Source organism: Balaenoptera ricei, chromosome 2 (assembly GCF_028023285.1).
Source record: "Balaenoptera ricei isolate mBalRic1 chromosome 2, mBalRic1.hap2, whole genome shotgun sequence".
NCBI classification, from domain to species: domain Eukaryota; kingdom Metazoa; phylum Chordata; class Mammalia; order Artiodactyla; family Balaenopteridae; genus Balaenoptera; species Balaenoptera ricei.
In genome coordinates, this window is record NC_082640.1 from 165,663,684 (window position 1) to 165,681,982 (window position 18,299).

The 18,299-nt window shown below is 36.7% G+C and overlaps 1 long non-coding RNA gene across 2 annotated transcripts in view; it reads left to right on the forward strand.

The window, feature by feature from the left end:
- The first annotated feature begins 277 nt into the window (after window positions 1-277).
- Window positions 278-18,299, forward strand: part of LOC132360719 (uncharacterized) — a 75,822-nt gene continuing 57,800 nt past the window's right edge. Inside the window, exon 1 of one of the 2 annotated variants that reach the window (XR_009501164.1) lies at window positions 278-457. This is a non-coding gene — a long non-coding RNA (uncharacterized LOC132360719). The remainder of the gene's footprint in view (window positions 458-18,299) is intronic. The other variant, XR_009501165.1, reaches the window with a different exon arrangement.

Sequence of the window (18,299 nt, forward strand, 5' to 3'; positions counted from 1 at the left end):
TACTATTCCTGCTTGAATAAATGCATTTTACTTTGTATATCGTGGCTGTGACAGATACTGGTATATGGCCTCCAGTATCTTTCCTTCTCCACCTTCTTTTAATAGATGAGACCACCCCTCCACCCTTCCTCCTCCATCCCATCTTTTAGAAACATGGTCTCCCAGCTACAGACTACATTTCCCAGCATCCCTTGAAGCTAAGTAAGTTCATGTGCTAAAGTTCTGGGCAATGAGAGAGGAGAATTGATATCTTTCATTTCTGGGTCATCTCCTTAAAGACACTTGCCCTGGACTCTCTCCTATTCCCTTCTTCTATGGGCTGTAGCACAGACGTGGTAGAAACCCAGCTTTGGTAATGCTGATGAGCACATCAGGGAAGGAAGAAACCTGTGTTGTTTAATGACCTTCACCACCTGGACCAGAGGGACCGTAATGTGAGAAATACATTTCTATCTACGTAAGCCACTACATTTGGGTTTTCTTTGTTTTTAAAACATTTTTGGGAGGGAGGGTTAGAGCATCTCAACCTCTACCCCATGGAATGCAGGGTCTTACCTTGTTTTACAAGAAAAAAAAAATTGTTTCAATTGTGAAAATTGCCCTTAAGACTTTATGGGACAAACAGATTTTTAAATATAAAAGCCCAAAGTGTCAGGCTGAACTTTCTGAATACTCATTATTACACCAAGGATACTACAAGGGCTTTTCCATCACTCCTTATGTGCTAACAGTATTTTGAGTTCTAATGGGGAATACTTGTCAATTTGGTTGGTTTTGATTATGAGTATGCTGTTGTTTGTAATGAAGTAGCGGTTTCCCATTTCTTTTACTAATCCTGCCAGCGAGTGCCGGTTGAAAAAACTAAAGACCTTTCAACTTGCCCTATCTCTATGAAGCTTAACCATAAATTAAATAAAGGACTGGGTGTCTCAAAAGAGAATATCTAAAAAAAATGGTTCATCAAATTTTAACCTTGAAACAATAGTGTCAATTTTGTATACCATAATCACTGATTTCCATTAAAAAATTTTTGTTGACTAAAGGACAATATTGGAAATAGAATTTTATTGTATGATTCAAGACTCTAGTTTTGTATACCTTCAGTAATAGGGTACCTTGCATCAGTATTTTTATTACTAGTGTAATGAATAGCTATGAGATGGTTTGTTAAAAATAAAGTTAAAAGATAGTTAACATAAAAGAATTAGAGCACCACATGATGGTGGAATATAGCATAATATAGCCAGGACGCATCAAAATTATCATACGCGGCCACTTACGTAACTTAACTCAATCACACATAGGACTGTCTTAGATCAACTGACTTTGGAAAGTAACTGTACTGCTGATATTTCAGTCACTATCAATAATTCTCAACTTCAGAGAAGTTAAATCAGTTTCTTCCCCTCGGCTTCCCAATAACCAGTGACAGCTGTTGTAGTGGAAAGAACCCTTGGCTAGGAATCAGGAAACTTCATTGCTAGCCCTGGCTTTCCTACTTACTAAGTGTGAATTTGGGCAGGTCATTTAACCTGTGTGCTGGGTAATTATGAAGTTCAGAAAAAGATCATCTATAAGAAGCATTTTGGAAAATAAAAATCTTTATACAAATACACAATAGTATATATATATACATATGTATGTATGTATGTGTGTGTTATGTAAGGAAAGCATCATTAACAATATAAAGCCACCTATAAATGTGTTCATATATATACATATGAACACATATATACACGTGTATTATAAAGATATACACATCAGCTAAATTGAAAAGTTTTACTATTTAGGATTTATTTCCCGGCTGCTTCTAAAATTAGTCAAGGAAGTTATAGGTTAACACACAATGTAAAGGTGCAATGAGACGCTTTAAAACAAAACAAAGTCCATGCAGATGACATCTGAGAAGCATTTTTTAGTGGAGCCCTCCTGCTCTTCATTGATGGCTAAAAGCAAAGCAGATTAGGGGACTTTCGTTCCCTTATTAGTAATAACAGATTACTAATAGTTTACTGAACACTTGTGAACTGTCCCCCACAAATAAAAGTTAGAATTTTAATAATGACCTACATCTAACCATACAATGTTACCCATATCCCATTACTCTGTCACTGTCTCCCTGGGTGATAAAGTTAATAAGCCAACTCTGCCAGAGTTCTCTGGAAGTAACATCTGAGAGGTGTCAAGTTCCCATAGTGGAATACAAGGCACACATTAGGCTTGTACCCTAAATTCAGCAGGACTGTTATTGTAACATTCTTTTGAACTTTTTTCCTTAGTGATCATCTTGAATCGTGAGATGATAAGAATAAGAATGACTAATCTTTCCTTTTCCTAGTCCCACACCACCTGTTAGTTTTAAGTGAGCTACATTCCTTTTTATATACAGGTAAATAAATTAGGAATTAATTTCATGAGGTGGAGGGTAATACAAACAACTTTGATTCATCAGCTCAGGCAATACCATTCTATTTGAAACCATCCATCAATTCCCTTTGATCTTTTTTAAAAAAATGCAAAAGTAAAGCATTGCGTTTTATGGCCTTAGTCCTTAACACGAACAATGAATATATTAGACTGTATTTTTATTGGACAGATTAGTATTGATGGTCATCTAACTCAAACTGAAAGTCTCAGAGTAAAATCACTAGGTTAACATTGGAACTAGCAAAGAATGGCATTGGAGATTCTCCCCCCATGTCCCAGTCTTTTAAGAAATGATAACATATAATAAAATGGGTTAGAAATCTCTGTACAGATGGCATGGAAACAAAAAAGCAAGAGCTGGTCACTGACTATCACTTTCATATTTCGTTCTACTGGTGTGCTTGGCCTCATTGCTTAACCAAAGCATCACTCCAAAAGGGTCTCCAGGCATTAAAAAATGCTCACGACTGGGATATAGGTCTTTCAGAAGTTGGAATTTCTGGGTGGGATGAATTGGGAGATTGGGATTGACATATATACACTACTATGTATAAAATAGATAACTAATGAGAACCTACTGTATAGCACGGGGACCTCTACTCAATGCTCTGTGGTGACCTAAATGGGAAGGAATATGTATACGTATAACTGATTCACTTTGCTGTACAGCAGAAACCAATACAACATTGTAAAGCAACTATACTCCAATAAAAATTAACTTAAAAAAAATATTTCCCCTACCCCCAGTCTTGTGGCTGATGCCTGAAATTCCACTATTACAGGCTCCTTTCATCACTTCAAAATATTTGATCACTGTGTAAATAAAAATGCATATTAGAGTAAAAATATTTTAAACAATTATATATAAAAAATAATTTGGAATTTCTTCTCCAGTCTAATATTTCTATTTTCTGATACTTACAAGAAAAAAAGTTCCTAAAGAAGAATTCTGCAGCAATATATTCAAAGTTTGCCACCTTAGAACTGAACCATAATATGCCTTTCTTCCAAAGGAGGCCTCCAAATGCAGTCTCATTTAGTATCATGGTGTACCTGCCAAATAGGCCGCAGAGAGCGCCAGCCCCATCTGACAAATGGAGGCCTGAGTGTCATTCCAGCCTCTCCCCATGCAGAGAAAACAAGGGGAAGCAGTGACAGCCACATATTCTACTCATTTCTTGAATGTGCATTTGTGAGCTCACATGTTCAATGACAGACTCCTTAAGCAGGTTCAGAGTAAACAAATAGAATATGTTGGGAATGCTAGTCATTGTGATTCAAAATTTAACCAGTCTCTCGGAGCAACTGCGAAGGGACAAAATGTATGCAAGTAAACACAGTCTAGCTGATCTCGGACTCACCTGACTCCTCTTGTCCTGCTGGAGTTGTAAATACCTGCCCAGATTGGCAGGTGTCGGCTAGAACAGAGACAGTGGAGAGGGAGAGGAGCCCCAAACACTTAGTCTTTATATGCCCCCCCCTCTTTCTGTTCAAACATCCTCTTCACTCTGATTGGCTTCTGGTTCTCTCACTGCCCCTTGCCTTTGAAGTGTTCTCTACTCAGCAACACTCAAGTTTAATTGTCTCCAACTTCCCCAAAGCATCTACGCATGTCCTGGGCACGCATGTGTATTTCCAGTGACCCAAAGTGACAGTTAGTGGGAAGGAGCTTCTTGTAACTCCTTTTCCTGAAGACTTGTCTCTCCTTTGCACTGCTTGTCTTGGCTCTTCTAAAACGCTAAGGGAGGTTATCTATTCTTTTCACCCACAGGTTATAAAACACAACATGGTTCTGTTTTAGAAGGATGATCAGCACGACTGGCATATCACTGCTAGAAAGAAAACTCAGGTTCCGTATTTGAACCCCTACCTCGTCTTCCAAATCAAGCACCTCCAAAAAATTATGAACCCGTTACTGCTTTTCTCTTTGTCATTCCTACTCAGATTAACAGTATCTTCCTTTCCTAATACGTTCTTTTTTCATTTTTCTTCTTTACAAAGTTTTCTTTATAAAGTTTCTTCTGACAAAGTTGAAGCTATGGGTTATTTTTCTGAAAAAAGAAAAAAATCTTTATCCCTAGCTTCACACACCATACTACAGAATGAACACGTGATTTCCAAAGAGCAATAACTGGAATAACTTTGTCATTCCATCTTCATTTCTTAACTGAGAAAACGAATATTCAGGTCAAATTCTGTGGTAATGGGACAAGGGAGTTTCCAAGTTCGTTTCTTAGAATGAAATTTTATTATACCCATTATTGAGTGAAAGCAAAAGAGAAGCTTAGGAATCATTCAGCTACGCGTTGTCTTTTCTCTTATAATGGTATTTGCTGAAAGGGCAGATATCCAATATACCATTTTTGAATTTCATTATGACCATTTCTGATAACCAGAATGTGACAGCATGATCACCTACATTTAACTGAATTTACAGCTTTGGTCTACACAGTGCCTGTGAAAACATTAAAAAAAAATCATGTATAATTGAATTTAACTGATTTCTGCCAAATAGATAAATATCAGCTTTCCCTCAAGTCTTTATTTCAGTGAAATTCAATTAGTAATGAGATTTAACATTTCCAACAATAAATTTATAACATACTAAATTTAATCTCTTGAAATCTTGAAACAAACTAATGCATTCCTCCCCCCCAATTCCTCTACATGGAGATGTACTGAATGTCCTCTTAGAATTCTCAAATGTTGAGTTATTTTTGATTCAGAACATTTCCACTGGTTGCCCTTGAGTAGACCTGCCATATTATCACATTACCTTTGGAATCTCTTTAGACTGTGACCGACATTCTCAGCAAGGCAACTAGATACGAACACCTTCTCCATCGACTTTTTTTTTAATAATAAAATGACATCTCCCTTGAGTAACTGGTCACCTTGCAAGGTCTCAATCCACTGAGTTGAGTACATGTGTTACTATTCCAATGAACTATAGGAATTTCTTTTTTTTGCTCAACTTAGAAGTAACAAGAACTTTGTTAATATCTCCCCACATATTTGAGCTGTGAAGTTCACAGTATTTTCCTAGAGAATTACATTCCTCAGTATTTCTTGTACTTTCTTCCATCCTCCACCCCAATTGTACATATACAAGTACCACCTGCTTTTGGAAAGTTTGCTTTATGCAACTCTGCTTTTACAAAAGACCTACATTAGTACCTGTCTTCCCTAACCAGAAGAAATCCAAATAGGATTTTCGCTTTTATGAAAAAAGGTACATAACCGTTTCTTTGCTTTATGCCATTTCAGTTTATTAAAGGTTTCATAGGAACGCTCTATTTTAGGGTAGCAAGGGAAATGTGTGTGTGTGTGTGTGTGTGTGTGTGTGTGTGTGCATGCGTGTTCTCATACATCTATAAGTTCTACATCAAGTCCCACCTATCTAACTCACAATTAAGGCTTTGATAAAAGAAAATTTTTTAAAGGGGGTAGAAAGGTATACATTTCCAGTTATAAAATAAATCAGTTATAAAACTATTATAAAACCAAACTATTGGGTGTAAGATAGGCTACAAGGATGCATTGTACAACACGGGGAATATAGTCAATATTTTGTAATAATTGCAAATGGAGTGTAACCTTTTAAAATTGTATAAAAAGTTGAACATTTTTTAAAGAAGAAGAGGCATCAGTGAGATATATACTTAGAATTATTTAGAAGAATGTCGCTAAGAAAAATTCCAGAAAAAAAGTCATAGGGATGTAATGTATAGCATGGTGACTACAGTTAACAATCCTATATTGTATATTTGAAAGTTGCTAAGAGAGTAGAACTTAAAAGTCCTTACTACAAGGAAAACAATTTTTGTAATTATATATGGGCAATAACTGGTCACCTTGCAAGGTTAGATGGAGACAGAGGTGGTGAGAGGTAGACTTACTGTAGTGATCATTTCTCAATATATACAATTATCAAATCATTGTTGTACACTTGAAATGAATATAATGTTATTTATCAATTATACCTCAATAAAAATAAAGTTTTCAATAAAAAATGAAAATTTTCATTAAGCTCTTAACATTGCTCTCTGTGGATAAAGGTCAGGGTATGCTATCTTTCATAATAATCTTTTTCATCTGGTCTCTCTGAAAAAAATCTGTGAAGTCACTTTCTCCTTGTCTTCATCTCCCCATTCCAGGTACCCAAACTAGTCTTCAGAAGTATGTTTAGCTAACAAAGACTTCAAATGTTCTGTCTACTCCCAAGATACCTTCATTTTAATCAAGAATGTGTCTTAGTGAATTTCTAAATAGGAGGTCTCCAGATATCCTTGATGGGGGTAGGGGGGAACTGGGGTGGAAACATTGCAAGTGCTCTGAAAGGGAGAAAAAAAGAAAAGTGGCAAAATATATAACTTGTAATTTTAAGGAGCAAAATTGTGCCAACTAAAATAGTGTTTTGATACATTATTTCTAATTTTTACCCTGCAGAGTTGGCATTATTATTAGCCCCATGTTTACGAATAAGGAAGCTGAAGCTCCCAGTTGTTACATGATTTGCCCAGGGTCAGGCAGCAGTGAAGTGGGAGAGCCAGGACTCACACCAGGTCTATGGATGCTCGCGCCCACTCACCTGTGCCTGCATATTTTTATTACACTCTGTCAGAAGGCTTTGGAGAAGGATAAGTGAGAGCTCAAAATCTCCAAGTATCAGCTCCAAGTAATGTGGAATTTGAACAGGAAGAGAGGTTGGACCAAAAAATATATATGGAAAACCTAAAAATGCCCCTCCCTCCATCTTTTTGAAACCCAAGGAAAGTATCAGAGTAAAATAGAATGAACATGGACTTAGAAGTCAGAAGGCACTGGGTCAAATTCAGTTTCTGCCAGTTATTATACTAGCTTGGGTAAAATTACTTACTTCTTTGGTGCCAAGTTCTCTCATAGAAAAAATGAATATGATAATATCTACTCCATTGGCTACAGTGAATATTAAATGAAATAACTTATGTGAAAGTCTCAAGATGAGTGCCTTCCTAATCCTTTCATCCATTGTTATAGTTTATTTACAACCTTTAAATAGATGCAAAGGAAGAGGCTTTTAAATCTGTAACAACATATTCTCATGAGCACTGGACCACAGGTGTACCATCATGCCTAAGAGCATGAATTCTAAATCCTAACTTCTGGTTAATATCCTGGCTCTACTCTTTAAACGTTGTGTAATCTTAGCACAGTTGCTCAACACTTCCGTGCCTCGGTTTCCTTATCTGTAAAATAGAGTTAATGATGGAACTTACCTTGTGAGATTTTGTAAGGTATGAATTTATTAATGCAAGTGAAGTGCTTATTACAGTGACTGGCATTTAGTAAGTGCTCTATAAATGCTAGCTATAATTATTAACCAAGCAAATTAATAGAGTTAGAACACTAATTCTCAACCAGGGGTGATTTTGTCCCCCAGGGAACATTTGGTAATGTTGAAGATTTTTGGTTGTTACAACTCAGCAAGGAAATGGCATCTAGAGGGCAGAGGCCAGGATGCTGCTAAACATTCTAATATACACAAGACAACCCCCATGACAAAGAATTATCCAGTCTAAAATATCAATAGTGCCAAGGTTGAAAAATACTGAGCTGAGAAAAATCATCCCTGGTCAACAGAGATCCTGAGATATTTCCCCATGGGGCATAAGAGGTCACTAAGCAAAGATTGCTGGAAACCCAAAAATATCCCTACAGAAACTACAACCCATTTAATATCCAGTAAGCTAACATTGGAAAAAGTAAAAATAATTATTGACTGTATGGGACTGTATGTAACAGCATGTCTTAGAGTTATTTTAAAATGCTCTTTTAAAAGAGTAATATTCCTCATTAGAATCATTATTCTAAAATTCACTGAATAAGAATTCTGAGAGTGAATGAACAAGGATGCATAAGGGCTTTAGAGACCACACCATAAAAATTAATGTTTGCAAATTTATCCGGATTCCCTCTCCCGTAAGACCTTGCAAGTGAAAATGGTCTGCCAATAATGGATACTGGGGTAGGAAAGAAAGTGGGCACGAATTTTCATGCTCCTTATTTATATTTTCACCCTCCTCATCCTCGCCCAGATACTTTGTGGGTGATGGGATTAAAGAAAGCTAAATGTGAAGGACTCAAAGCATCTCTTTTCTCACAGTCTCAATGTCTCAGGTGAATTTAGCAGGATCTCTAGCTGGGAGAATTCCTTATCAATCCTCTCTGCGTGTTTCTCTACTTCTCCTCCAGCGTGAGTTGAAGAGGGTATGTTGGCAACTTGAACCAGAAACCAGTAAGCCCAGGGGATGGCTTTTCCTTACCAAAAACAAAAAATAGGCTTCAAAGTCTGAGGAAGAAAATAGGGAGCTCTCCATGAGGAACACACCCTTGGTCCTGACCTTCATTATTCGGGACTTAATGGTTGGTACTCAGGTAACTGGAAAGTTATAGTGAGGTCTCTTTTCCTTCTTCAGTCATTAGCAGGGAGGTATTGCTCAAACACAGAGCACTGTTCCAGTGAACACAAGACACATGAAGAGGTATGACTCCTTTCTCACGCTTGCAAGTGAGATCCACCAGAGAGGCTCATGTGTGTTTAGGATGGACTTAATGTTGTCTGCCATATGTCAAGGGAGGACTCTTTGTAATAGCCTGATTACAGTGGGTTGAATAATGGTGCCCAAATATATCAGGTCCTAATCCCTGGAACCTGTAAATATTACCTTATTTGGAAAAAGGGTCTTTGCAGATGTGATCCTTTGCAGGATCTTGAGGTGGGAAGTTTATCTTGGATTATCTGAATGGGCCTTAAATGTAATCATGAGTGTCATTTTTTTCCCCTGAAGTATAGTGATTTACAATATTATATTAGTTTTAGGTGTACAACATAGTGGTTCACTATTTTTATAGATTATACTGCATGTAAAATTATAAACAATAGCTATATTTCCCTGTGCTGTACAATATATCCTTGTTGCTTATCCATTTTATACATAGTAGTTTGTATCTCTTAATCCCATACCCCATCTTGCCCCTCCCCTCCTCCCTCTCCACACTGGTAACCACTAGTTTGTTCTCTATATCTGTTTCTCCTCTGTTTTGTTTCACACCTTTGTTTGTTTTACTTTTTAGATTCCACATATAAGTGATAACAGAGTATTTGTCTTTTTCTTTTTCTGCCTGACTTATTTCACTAAGCCTAATACTCCCTAGGTCTATCCACGTTGTTGCAAATGGCAGAATTTCGTTCTTTTTTATGGTTGAATAATATTCCATTATATATCTATCTCACATCTTCTTTATCCATTCATCTGTTGATGGACACTTATGCTGGTTCCATATCTTGGCTATTGTAAATAATGCTGTTATGAACATTGAGGTGCATATATCTTTTCAAACTAGCGTTTTCATTTTCATAGAAGAGTGTTCTTATAAGAGAAAGGCAGAGAAAGATCTGATATACTGGGAAGAGGAAAAGGTCATGTGACCATGAGACAGAGATTGGAGGGATGTTGTCACAAGCCAAGGAATCCTCCAGAACTAGGAAGGGTCAAGGAATGGATTCTCCCTTTGAGCCTCTGAAGCAAGTGCAGCCCTTGATTGCTGTCCAGTGAAAAGGATTTTGGACTTCTGCCTTCAAGAACTGTGAGACAATACATTTCTGTTGTTTTAAGCCACTGGTTTGTGGTAATTTGTTTCAGCAACAACAGGAAACGAATATACTCGTCATGACTGTGGATTCTCTTCTCACAGACCTCTATTAGTCTAACCTAAGGGAAAAAGGAGGTGGAAGAAAAAGAAAAAGAAAAATTAAGAAACGGAATGCAAGCAAGAGATAAAAGAAGAGGAGGAGGAGGAGAAGAAAGAAGAATCAGGAAAAAAGTGGAGGAGAAATAACTCACTGAATGGTATAGGTCATGTGTGAATCATATTGGGGAGAAGTTCACATAGCCCCTAAAGTCCACTTCTATCGGTATGGTGGGTATTAAGGCTATGCCCAGGCCTGGGTCAGAAGAGGAATTTGTCTTTAAAACTTCTTATGATTCATCCAATAGTTGTAATGTAGCTTGCTGAATTTTTTCTCATCGAGGTCACCAATGGCCTCCTTTTGGTTAAAAAACAGTAACCCCTTAGTCATCAAGTTCTTTAACCTGACGTGCCGACACTATATATCCTTCAAGATCCTGCTCATAACCCACCTCCTCTACAAAATCTCCCTTGACCTGTGTTATTTTTCCATTTTCTGAATTCCTATTACACTCACAGGAAGTATGTCTGTTATTATTTCTGCCTCTCTAAAAAGAGGCCAGAAATGTTTGTAGCTAAACACCCCAAAATGTATAAAACAACCCCCCCTACAGCAAAGAATTATATTTTTATCCCCCTTCAGCAATTTGCACAGGGCTGGTCTGTAAGAGTACTATTGTGACTGACTATCCGCTACTTTGAGTCCAGCAATACAGATGGTCTCATCGCCTTCATTTCTACCTATTTATTGTATTGTACAATGAGGATCGATATTAGAATTATGTCCCTGCGGCATGCTAGGTCTAAATCATAAAAAAGTACATCGACAAAATTCACTGTCTTGCTGGTTAAGAAAATCTACTCATACATTTCAGAAAGTTTTCCAACTAGAAGAGTTGAGGCCAGAAAGCATTTCTCATTCATCCTAATTTAACCCCAAAATGCAATTAATGGCAACCCCTCAAGTCTCTAATATTCAAAGCATCTGAAGATTTACTTTATTATCAGAAGAGTTACAGGTTTGTCCTAAAATACACCTGAAGGTACCTGCTTTCTGGTATTTATTTCCCAATATGTGGCAAGTCTCATATAATGGAAGCTTATTTTTTAATTGATATATGTTCCTGGCTTAACATTTCCAAAAGGAAAGTTTTCATTTTGGGGCTTATTTATACTTTTAGTATTGCTCACTTGCATCCAGTGTAACTGAAATTGAAGCTCAGTTCAGGAAACTATCCCACGGTAAGTGATCAGATAATTGCCCACATGCAAGCTATTATGCACACACATGGCTAAAGAATCTAGTCAAGGATATACAACTGTTTGTGAGCAGTCCTCGTGATTTCACTTTTTTATTTTTTAAGCATAAAAATACCAAAGGCACATTGTGGCATTCCCATCACATAAAAGCAGTGAATATAAACCACATCATACAATTAAGAATCACAAACACATAGAGAATGGTAATAAATTAAGTAAAACAACTGAACTAATTAACATACTTCCAAAACAGAAAACCAAGACTTAAAACATTATATACCTTAGTGAAATAACAGCTGCTCTTATTACAAACCATATATTCCATTAGTGTGGTATTTTGTAATTTATTGCCTTTCCCACCTTGGAAAAATTATGTTACAGTTATAAGGCCATATTAACATTTTTTGGCCTTTTATAAGGCCTTTTATAAGCTTTTGAAACTGGACATTCAGCTATCCATTAAGTCAGTTGCTTGAAAAAAAGCTTTTTTTTTTTTTTTTTTTTTTTTTAGCTCTTTCAGAATGCTCCAAAAGAATGATTCAGAGAAATCATAAAAAGATTAATTCATAATAGTGAAATGATGAACTTCATAAAATATAAATGCCCTTCCCACCTAATGTGTTATCTATGTATCTAAAGCATGATGCAGTCACAACATTCACATTGATTGACCAGATTTCTACTCTGATGACCTTAGTTAGTCCGGAATAATGATCAGGACCAAAAGGCCCACACACCCTGGAAAGCTCAGAGGGTCTTGGGTCGGGAAAAGGGTGCTTGACTAGGCTGGTATTACTAGGTTCCTTTTTTCAACTTTCCAAAGAGAATTCTACAGGTTGTAGTTTGTTTTCCTGTTTGCTCATGATACAATGCTTAGTACTCTACTACCACTTTCTGACACTCAAACTTCACTCTGCCCCTGAAAAAGGAAAATCATTTTCTTCAACCAGGGCCTTCTTCCTTGTATTAATATTAATATCCCATGAGAATATTAGCTCTGGAGGAAAGAATTTGGTGGCAAAGTTCCATATTTTCTCATGAAATTCACTCCCAACTTCCACTCACACATTCATAGGACAGTCAGGAGAAAAGCTCGCCATTCCCTCCGGCCTCTCTTCATCCTTCCCCTCAGCTTCTTCTGACACCCACTCTGTTTTTTTTTTCTTTCCTACTGAACCATAAGCCACTTTTATTAGCAGAGGCTCTTCTTTAGGCAGAGTATATTTTGTATTTATTAGGGCAGACAAGGATTTAAGTTTAAAAAAACTGGTTGGCACTGGCTAGAGTGTAGAGACAGAAAATAGAGCCTGCTCGGTCCCCTAGGCTCTAACCCCCCTGACTGCTCTTTCTCCCCTCTCTTGGGCTGCAGGGAGGATGTATCAGAACCTAATGTATTATCAAGCCTTAGTAAGATTTCAGCAAGGTCAGTGGAGTTGACAGTTGTTGCCTCTCCTTTTTTTTTCCTAGAAATGTTATTTAAAAGACTTGCTGGAAAAAAAGAAACTCCTTAATGCCATTAATTCTTCTGCATTTTAAACATCTGAATTTTGCATTTTAAAATAAAAATCATTAAAATGGCTCTTTGCAAATGTGGCCGAGTGACAAAATACATGCATTCAAATGTGGGCTCCATACTTATGAATGTATGATCTTGAATAAGTTATTCAACCTCTCTGTGACTCAATTTCCTCAGGGGAGATATATTTTTGAATGAAAATGATAAATACCAACCTCATAGGCTTTTGTTAGGAGTAAATGAGTTAAACTATGGAAAGTATTTCAGCATAGAGTTGGTATTCAAGAAATACCTGATGAATTTATACAATCTAACAGAATAAATATGCTAATTCTAGAATCCAAATAGTTTCACCTCTGATTGTTGTATAGTTTGAGTGAGCTGTTGCTGTTTAGTAAAAGAAAACAAGAATCTGAGCTCACTGGAGAATTTTACAGATTAAGGGGATCAGGCCTAGATGTTCAAGAAAAGTCAGAAACTTTTATGGGGAACCAATGTGTGCCATGTTCTGAGCCTGGAATTTTTCATGTGCCATTACACGTAAGTCTCCAAACAGTTCTGAAGGAGACACAATTAGTTCCACTGTGCAGACGAGATAAATGAGCTCAGAAATGTTAACTACCCCAAATCACACTTACCCCAGCTAGTAAGTCAGTGGTAGAGGTAGGATTCTAATCCTACGCCATTTTAAAACCAAACATAACATGGAAAAAGGAGGAAGGCAGACTGTGCAAGTAAAATGATTTTATGAAAATGTCATTATTGAAGAGATCATTGACAAGGTTTGTTTATAATCCAAATATGGTTTGGTATCTGTCAGAATTAGCTTCAAGGTAGAGATTCAGACTACACACTGTTCAGTTTTAATCCAGTGAAGAATGAATGCTATTATGTATTTCAACAGCAGACTCACAGACCATCAGAGATAGAAAGCGACCCAGAAGACCATTTAGTCCAACCTCCTCCGTTAACACCTAAGAGACACAAGAGGTGAAATGGCGGGCTCAATGTCATACAGGTGATTAGTGGCTGAAGTAGCCAGGATTCTTCTGGACCCAACGCTCCTCCCCTTGCAGCATGCAGAATAGCCAACTGGGACACCATGGTTTTAAATCCATCCATTTAGATGCATGTAAATTCTAGTTCATTTTAAATACCCCAACTCCTACTTTAGCATTTAAACCTAAAAAGAATATTAGAGTGATTCTTAAAATTCTTTGGGAAGATATAATAAATAATAAGAATATTCTCTAGTGAAAATAAGCTTCTATGATCTAGAATCTTCTTTTTAAAAACTGACTAAAATTCTGGGACTGTTGTATTTTATCAAACAAGAACAAAAATTAAATATTGTCTGGGTAGAAGAGCCCTTTAAGGGAAAGTATTGCTCTTCTTTATTCAGAGAGGAATTAAAAAGATCTTTAACTTTTTGTTGTTGTTGCTGTACTGCATTCATTCACCAAATGTTTACTGAACGTCAAACAGCTATAATAGCAGGAGTTCTACTTTTCTTGCATATTTCACAGCACTCATTACAGTGCTGGGTTTTTGGTAGTCATTGATTAATTGGCAGTACCTTCTCCTATGTTCAGTATATTAAACGACTTCAGGACAAAAGTCATTGAGGTTATGTCAGCTACTATTTATATCCTCCTACAGAGGTGAAGGAAGGACATAGCTGTTGACTATTCCAATGCTTGTGTTGCCCTGAACCATGCAGCATGATATGCACTTTCTTAGTTATAATATCATCAGTAACGTAAAGTCCAAAGTTTTACATGTGCATGTACTGTCTCTTAGGCTGGCAACCATCAGGCTATGTGATGGTAGCCATACTGAAAAAAACTGCACTATCCAAGTATGTCAGAGTACACAGTTCTATCATAGGGCCAAGCTTTGTTAATGCAGGTTATAAAAGACAGATGAAAAGCACATTATCCATTGCTTCAGCGATAGTGCATTATTACAAACATAAGAAGAAAGCTAAAAATGCCAGATCTTGGGAAGCTCAAACTTTTTGACCTAAACTTCAAAATATGCAAAACATTACTTTGGTAGAAAGGGTTTTGGATTGTAACAGCAATGTGGAGAGAAAGGAAGTACTAAAGGTAAAGACAAAGAAGGATGGAAGTACACAATTCTAAGTGCTTTTTATGGCAGACACTTAGCCAAGTCAGCAAATAAATTGTTAACTGACAAGAAGTTGTTATATGAACTAAGTTAGTTTCTCAAGCCAAACATCCTGAAATAAAGGAATGCTGGTGGGCTGAATAAGCAACGAAACCACAATTAGCCACAAATTCGCTGGATATGGGCAGGTCTATAAGGCCTAGCAAAGATTTACCTGCCTTATTGTGAAAAGGGTGAAGCATCTTCCTGCAGATGATATTGAAAAGTCAACAATCATGGAGCAATTGATCTTAAATCACATGGGTCTCTCCACTTTCCCTAAAGTACTGTACAGCAAAATTAACTTGGGATTTAAGGGACTGACGTTACAATCTCAAGGATTTTGTTCTACATTATCCATCCAGTGGAAAAGTTCTGGCAAACTATGTGATGATGATAGGAATCTCTATAAAAATCCACAAATATCATGGCAACACATACTCAGGCCTCAGTTACACACTTATAGAAACACAAGAGATGGTGCATGCAATGATAACACAGATACTTAACGGATATCCATTATGGAAAATTCAGCACATTTCATGCTCAGTAAATTAGTTATTAGTATTGGTGACGTAAGGCTGTTATCTGATTGGTGTGGTTTTCCTGCCATCTTGGCACTGAAGGCATCATTTAAACCATTAAGTGGAAATTCCAAGAACACTATGATTTGAATTCTCATGAATACAATCAGGCAACTGGTTTGTTAAGTGCTGAAAGACTCTGCAAATCTGGCTATCAAGATCAGTTAATAAACACCATTTGCTCACTGTAGTAGGGAAGGATGGTTGACAGCGTAGGTGTGGTTAGTTCAGTTATCAAATGCATTCGGAAGACTGAAAATATGCCATCCACTGTGCTAGATAAAACACGATGCCTTTATTTAAAGAGCTTACTGTCCAGTGAAGCATCTTGTAATTTAGAAATATAGTAATTATATTTAGAGCATATATACATAAATCATCAATTAAAGATGCTTTCTAGGTACCATTGATTGCATTCAGCAATTTTCTACATAGCTTTCAAAGATTCTGATTCTCAATACAGTAATGACTGAAAGAGTTAAGATGTTCAATCTATGATGATATCAAAACTATAATAAAAACCTAAGTCTTGGTTCCTATTACACACATTTTTCTATATGCCAGACCTTTGGCTCATAATTACAAAAATGCACTGCAAATATTAAACTGGTGATGATTTACTTTGGTCTGACCTTCCCAAGTCCTACCTGGATTTCAAATATTAATAAATGTCTCTTCACACAAGTTATGGGTAACTTGGGAATTAGCTCCCATGATGCTACCAGCAAAAGGTAAGTAATTCTGTTGGTAACAGTATTACTTTTGTAAAATTGTTCAAACATTTGTATAAAGTTATGGTGTTGAGACCAGTACCAAAATAAATATGGATCTCAGTCTGGTGTTCGTCACTTTGATGAGCATATATCATATTAGGAAAGTTTGTAGGTTTCAAATGTGTTGTCTGCACATGTGGAAGGACAAAGAAGATTCCTTACACATCCATGCTTTCAACATACAACACCCGAGTTACAAGACACCAGAAGATTTTAAGTTTTTCTTCTTTAGATGCCTACTTTGTTTCCAGTTCACTTATAATCACTCTCTGAGAAGAGCAATAAACACTAAATATTTAAGGGTAATGAAAATTTAGCCTGAACATCTACTTGCATGAACATCACATGGGAAAGTTTTTTCTTTAGCTGCTCGGTGGTACCAGTGTCTGTGACCATACATCCCACTGAGAAATATAAAGAGTCCCAAAGGGCAAAATTAAGGGTAGAGAACATCTGACCTCAATCATGGGCGTCAGGATAAGAAATGCATAACACATGGTCACAACTCAAAAGCAGTGATCTCGAGGTTATTGCAGAGGATGGCAGCTGTTCAGTTGGACATCTGGATCTCTGTGGCTCCAGAAATGGACTGTTCTCACATGAGATCTGTCTATGAGAAGCTCAGCCCGTCTTCAGTAACAATTCTAACAATCTGAATGAAAGCTTCATGTAGTGCCCAACAAATAATAAATTTTCACATATACACAATATCCTTGTTTCTGGAAAGTAAATGTTGCCCAGAAGCAAAATATTAAAACTGGAAGGATCATTTTGGGGTTGTATGGCTGTGTCCAAACTGATCCTTCACCTTTAGTGTTTACGCTCAAAAGATTATCAAGGTAATGTAAGGGTTTTGGCTGTCTTCCTGTATTACTTGATACTATCTGAATATATATAACTTTTTGCTTACTTTTCAGAAGTTCAGTTTCATTCTCTTTTCTAAGAGCAATAATCAGCAAAATGGGCATGAAAGGTTAGCACATGCAAGTCTAGTTTAGTATGCAAGTCTAGTTGTATCAATTTCAAACTGTGTATAACTATTCTAATTGGTAAGCAGGAATTAAGAAGTATGAGCATATTTAAACATACATGTCCAGCTAATCAACTTTATCAGTGCACTACGCGAAGAAATTATACTTAAATTCTTTACAATTACAAGGTTAAGATTGGTAATATGTACAGAAGACCTTTTTTTTAGCCAATTAAACATGACATAATAGATTCACACTAATTAATAACGATGTAGAAATGGATAGACGATTGAATTAATGGAAATGATGCTTTCTTGGGTGGAAGGCCACTAGTCCTGAGTAACTTATGAACCTAAGTATGTGGTTGACACAGTCCCCATTCAACAGTGGGAAGATTTTCCAAGGCATATAGCAGCAGGTGTAATAAAATGCATCTGTATATTCAGTCTGTTTTTATAAAAAATTATCTATATAACCACTTGGTACAAATTTCAAACCATAAAATAACTGAAGACATTTTAAACACAGTTGAGGGGTTATGCTATTTGCTCAACTTACTTGGTTTTGTTATTTATGCAAGACCTGTACATTTCAGTACTTTTATTGCTGCAGTTGGCTAGCTGGAGGTGGGGGGCTCCTTAGCAAAGACTCTGAAGGGGCCTGTCACAGTGTAGTTGCTCAAGAAACAAGCACTCTTCCAAAAAACACACTTTCTTTGATGTATGGCATAGTGTAATAATTAAATCAAGTGTTCAGAAACTGAAAGAAGTTCCTGAAAAGATTTAGTTAAGATACACTAGAATTGGAAAATTCTGAATAGCTTTTGATTTAGTCCATTCCTAAGTAAATTAGGGGAAGAGGAAGCAAC